We start from the raw sequence: 6,304 nt of genomic DNA, 5'->3' as shown, positions 1-6,304 counted from the left end.
TTAAAGTACACCCTGAAATGATATATAGATTTCATACCAACTGTATGAAACAATTACCAAGGTATTTTATAATTGTACTAACATTACAAGTGTGAGCTAATACCCTTAGGAATGGTACAAGATATAAAGTTAATATTGCAGATCAATGGTTTTTACTCTAACTGCAGGGGAAAAAAAAGGAAAATTAAACTTGAAATATCATTCACTTATGATAGTGTAGAAAAACATAAAATACCCTTCAATAAATTTAAGATGACATATGAGAACTCCATACTGAAAATTATAAAGTATCACTGAATAAAATAAAGTGAAATAAATAAAAATATATTCTATGTTCATAGATTGAAAGATTCAAAATTGTTAAATGTCAAATTGCCCTAAATTTATCTACAAATTCAACAGTATTAATTAAAACTTGCAGTGATCAATTTTATTTTATATATCAATTTGACTAGGTTAACTGATGCTCAGATAGCTGGTAAAACATTATTTCTAAGTATGTCTATGAAAGTGTTTCTAGAAGAGGTTGACATTTGAATCAGTTTAATGAGCAAAGTGAAGTTCTGTTCTTATCAATGTGGGTGAGCACCATTCAATCCACTGAGAGCCCATATAGAACAAAAGACAGAAGAAGAATAAATTATTTCTCTTTTCTTGAGCTTTTCTGCCTTAAACATTGGAGTCCCAAAATTTTAGGCCTTCAGACTTCAGGATTTACATCAGTCCATATCTCCCAGATTCTAGGCCTTCAGAGTTAGACTGAATTATAAAATGAGTTTCTTGGTTTTCCAGTTTTCAGACACAATACCAGAGTTCAGTTTAATTTTGGCAAAAAGATCAATGGAAGAGAATACAAAGTTTGGTAAAGTAAAACTTACATTTTCATGGTCGATTAGTTTTGGTAGCAAAATCAATGGAGAAAAGATAATCCTAAACAAGAGCTAATAATATGAAATATTGAGAGGAAACTAGGAGAAAATTCTTATGACTTTGGGATAGGCACATATTTCTTAGTAGAATAAGTAGAATACTAAGAGAAACACCAAAAAGTTAGTCTTTTATAGTTAAGGATTTTCACTCTTTGAAAGACACCATCAAGAAAATGATAAAGTAAGTAAAAAAAAAAAAAATGCAGGGTGGGATATAGTAGAGCACTTGTCTAGCATGCACAAGTCTCTGGGTTCAATCCCCAAAACTGCAAAAAAAAAAAAAAGGAGAAAATATTTATAATATTTATATTTTATATTTGACCAAGAGCTTGTGTCCATATTATGTAAAGAACTTTTACAATTCATTAAGAATAAAAATGGCCCCCACACCTGTAATTCCAGCAGCTTGGGAGGCTGAGGCAGGAGGATAGTAAGTTCAAAGCCAGCATCAGCAACTTAGGGAGTCCTAAGCAACTTAGCAAGACCTTATCTCTAAATAAAATATAAAAAGGCAGGAAATGAGGTTCAGTGGTTAAGCATCCCTGGTTCAATCTCTGGCACCAAAATAAATAAATACAGCACAATACAAATATGGGCAAAAAATATAAACAGACACTTACTAACAGATACTCAGCAAAAAAAAGTTACATGAGTGCCTGATAATCACATGAGATGATGCTCAAAATTATTAGTCATCAGGGAAATGAAAATTCAAACCATACAAGGAATACTCACCTACTCATGGAATAAGTAGCCAAATAAAAGAGGTTGATAACAGGAAGTATGGGCAGGTTTTGAAATAATCACATGCTGCTGTTGAGAATGTAAAATGATGCAGCCACTTTGGAAAATGAGTTCATAATTTCTTTAAAAGTTAAACATGTGCTTGATGGACAACAAAACCATTCCAATCCTTTCCCCGAGAGAAAAGAAAATCTATGTCCACACAAAGATTTGGTCACAAATGTTCACAGCAGCTTTTTTCTAGTAGTCAAAACCAACCTCAGCATGTTTTTAAGATGTTGAATGCTGTGAAGCACTTCCCTTTCAATCTAACAATGAGACACAAATCATACAAATATCAGAGTACTCCTTGAGCCCTTCAGAGAGCTGAGGTTTCAAGGCAACCAGTAAACGGGTTTCAAAGGACAAGCAGCTCCAACCAGAGATGAATACATGACCCAAATCACTTTCAGCAGAGAATGAGAGGAAGAGGGGCCTCCATGCAGGCAGGTTTTGAAATAATCAGCTTGAATTTTGACTAATTCTTAAGAGTTCAAACTGAAGGCTAGAGGGAGAGTGTAAAATGGGCAGGGGCCTTCATTTCAATTTTTCTTTTTTATTGAAATAAATTTTATTTTTGATTTTCAGAAGTAAAAAAGTTATAACACTTTATATAAACAGTTAACAAGGCAGTTGATATCAAGTTAACTTCATATACCATTAATGATGATTTTTCTTTTCTTGAAAACACTCAAATATGCTTACATCACATTCTTTAAAAGACATACTTAAGGATATTTGCATTTAACAATTTCCGTGAATAACAAAACTCTAGTACATCCAAGTATTTCATGACACTTCAAATATTGTTATATGTCAATTTAACCTCTTAGGAACTTTGCATTTTTCACAATGAGAAAATAGAAAACAATATATAATTAAAAAGAGCAAAACTGAATCATGTATTCTCTTTGTCAAAAGAAAACAGATTAAGTGTGGGGATCAACATAACCATGGAAACTGCTTATTTTTCTGTCCTTTACCTCTGGCTCAGGAGACAATAAATAATAATGCACAATTTATTGGTGAATATGAATTTGCTATCAAATTCTCCCCTATTTTATAAGGAAAGCAAATAGGTTTAATATTTAAGAGAAGAATCAGCATAAAACAGTTTTGGTATTATCACAATTCAAGAAATGTCTGCAGGACATTTAGAAAACAGGTCACTGAACATTTGCCCATTTGGAGAGATTAGAGAATCCTAAATCCACATAAAGAAAAATTTCAAAATATTTTTTTGTCCTCACACATATTGTTTTTCCTCTGCACAAAGGTCAGATTGAATGTCTTTTGAAGATCACTTCTGCTATGATTTGGATATGGATTAAAGGTATCCCTCAAGGGCTCAGAAATGGAACTCTTAGTCCCCAATGTTAAGAAATGGTGGTACTTTTAAAAGATGACCCTAGTGAGAGGTCACTATTGATCCTCCCCTCTGTCTGGTATTCTATCTCACCACCTTCTTTCTTGCCCTCCTGTGTAGATTGTGATGCCATCTGTTGGTAAAGATGGCGCCCGGAGCACTTCTCTTCTGGGAGCTCAGGTCCATGACGCACTGAATGGCGCAGGAACCATCACCTCCAATCCCTGTCAATGGCACGAACTTTGAATGGCACACCTCCAATCCCTGAAGTGGAGCGAACTCTTGGCCAATGAAGAAGTAACAGCCCAATCGCCTTGGTCCTCCTCATCCTGCGTTGAGCCCATAAATATCAACACCCTGTTGGTGTTTGCTCTCTTACTCTCCCTCTCTCATTCTCCCCCTCTCGCTCTTTCTCCCCCTCTCACTCTCCCCCTCTCCTCTCTCTTCTCTCTCTCTCTCTCTCTCTCTCTCTCTCTCTCTCTCTCCTTCCTCCCTCTCCTCTCTCTCTTCTTTCTCTTCTCTTCTCTTCTCTTCTCTTCTCTTCTCTTCTCTTCTCTTCTCTTCTCTTCTCTTCTCTCTCTCTCTCTCTCTCTCTCTCTCTCTCTCTCTCTCCGCCCCCCTTCTCTTCTGTGACTGGCCCCTATGGTCCTGCTAATAAAATCTCAGACAGGTAAACGGTTGTTTTGGCTTGTTGAGTTTACGGAACATTTCCACCATTCCTTACACCATCTACTATAAAGTAATTGGCCAGAGGCCTTGCCACAGCCAATGCTATCCTACTTGTGGACTTTCAGCTTCAAAAATCATGAACCATCCTTTTTTTATAAGTGACCTAGCCTCAGGTACTTTATTATAGTTCTTGAAAACAAACTAATACAAATTCTATCTATATTAGCAACTTAATGTAAATAGAAAGCAACTTTTATTTTTAAGTAAGATCATAACACTATTTTTAAACTGCAAACTCTCATGTCAGTTAAATATTGAATTCTTGAAGACAGTTATTGGCCATAATTAAGGAGTGTGATGTGAAGCTCTCAAATTATTTATTTTCAACTCAAGTAAAGACTATAAGGCTACTGCAGTCATTTCTTCATCTGAGTCATTTGATTCACCTTTTGTTTCCAATTTCCCTAAATTTTTATCTGTAGTTAAAATAGTTTTCCTCTTGCCCTTATCAAGAACTGCATCATTAGCACAAAGTTTTCTTATTTTAATGTTTGTTAATTTCTTCAGATAAGAATCCCATTCCCTGAAGGTTTTTAGATTGTTTGCATTTAAAATGGCTGTGCTCTCGAGGCCACATCCTTCTTACTGCTACCCACTGCTCTGTTTCTGGGGAATTACTGCCTTCCCTGTCCGTCCTTGATACTGTTATGTAATTCAATCTGCTCCTGCCCCCTAACCCTATTTAAATATCTTTCAATGAATTCACAAGCATCTTTCATTGAATACCTCATTTTGGGGGGATCCAGATGATTTTTGAAACCACTACAGTTTTCCACCAATAAGATTGAGACGCAAGGCCTCTTCATTCTTCTATTTTCCTTTTTCCATTGTTCGTGGGCCTCTCTCATAATGTAGGCTGCTTTTCTACTACTTTGTCCTACTTCCCCTCCTGTACTCCTTCCCTTTGGCACTTTAGTCATGGGAACATCCAGGAGGCCATAGAAAACTCCACACTGCAGTCTGACAACTGCCCACCGCAGCTGCAACAGTGAACACAGGTACGCCTGCCCAAACACACATGGGCCCCTGTTTGTTTCAAGATGAATGAATAATGAGTCCATCATATATGCACACGGTTCTGATCTTTTTGCCTAATCTTCTCGCCCTGTTAATCCTACAAGTCCTTGTTATGCCCACTTTTTCCCAGCCCTATGGAGTGGCCTCCTGAGAAGGCTAGTGCTCTCCAGCCTATTTTCAGGTTCATAAGAGAGGCTTCCTTCCTGGTTACACCCAAATTTGGACACATATTACAGAAACAGTTTTCTCCAAGATAGATCATTTTTACCAGAGACACTCCAGATCCCTAGCACTAAACCAAAATGCTCAGCTATAATCCTTAACTTCAATCCTTTGGCTTCCCTTCCTTCAACCAAAATGGATCATCTGCAATAGACTGTTTTACTCTCCAGAGTAGTTGTAGTTCTCTTCCTTCCAAATACAAAAAAGAAAAGAGAGAAAAGAAAAGGAGAAACTTGACGCAAAGGAAATTGTTTTAAACAGGCTTGTGCCACTTTTCTCAAATTTAGCTTTGTAATTACCTTCCAACCCTTCAACACTTAATTAAAAGTCTATCTACTTCAAAGACCATTTCCCAAATAATTGGAAGAGGCTTTTCCATTCCTAAGGCAATGAACACACCAACAGGTGTTACTATTCGTATTGTCTGCTGAATTCCTAAGCTCCCTGAAGAAGGGGGGAATTCTGATTAATTTACATATCATTTATTTAAGGAAGAGATAGAAATGATAAAGATGGTATTGGGAGGGGGAGGAGGAAGGAAGGAAGGAGAGAAGGGAAAAAGAGAAGAAAGAAAGAGTCATATGTCCCTCTGGAGATAGCCCATATGCCCCCTTGAATGTGTGTGAATTCTTTGCTTTACTCCCAAAGCTTCTTACCTAGGCACTCTCCCTTGAACATGCATTAATTTGTGTCTCTGAGACAGAGAGAGAGAGAGAGACAGAGAGAGAGAGAGAGAGAGTAGGATGGAGGGTAGGAAGAAAGAGAAGAAGAGGAGAGGAGATGGAGCTGGGAAAGAGAAACAAAAGGAACTGGCTGAACAGGGTAGAAATATTTCAGGTAATCACCCGGGCAAGGTGTTTATAAATGTCCTAGGAAGAAGGAATTAGAAGGCCACAACAGAGTTACACGTTATTTCAGATTGATTTTCTAAATATTTATGTTATATCCCAAACTGCTTCCCTGAAGATCTCCTACCTTGCAATGTACCTTTGAAACATAATGAGGTTCTTCTTGCTAGTCCTGAATGAGGTTCAGTGCTTTGATCCTCTGGTGGTGATGTTAACTTTATAGAGTTGACAGTTCTTTCCAATGAAATGCTACTGCTTTAATAGTAATTGGTGATGCTAAAACTCAAAAGTGCTTGGTATCCAGGGCCTTCCCAGATGTGCTGGTGATATGGGCACCTGTGCTGTCTTTCTTGTGACTGGGGGAATTCAGCCAGAAGGGCTTCCAGAACCATGAGAGAAACGTGTCTGAG

At 37.3% G+C, this 6,304-nt stretch overlaps 1 pseudogene; it reads right to left on the bottom strand.

Annotated features, from left to right (window-relative positions):
* Window positions 1-4,146: 4,146 nt before the first annotated feature.
* LOC114096572 (translation machinery-associated protein 16 pseudogene) lies at window positions 4,147-4,727 on the bottom strand (annotated as a pseudogene).
* Window positions 4,728-6,304: the final 1,577 nt, after the last annotated feature.

Source organism: Marmota flaviventris, chromosome 13 (genome assembly GCF_047511675.1).
Source record: "Marmota flaviventris isolate mMarFla1 chromosome 13, mMarFla1.hap1, whole genome shotgun sequence".
Taxonomy (NCBI): Eukaryota; Metazoa; Chordata; class Mammalia; order Rodentia; family Sciuridae; genus Marmota; species Marmota flaviventris.
The sequence above is the reverse complement of the archived record's forward strand: the minus strand, read 5'-3'. Positions and strand labels throughout refer to the sequence as shown.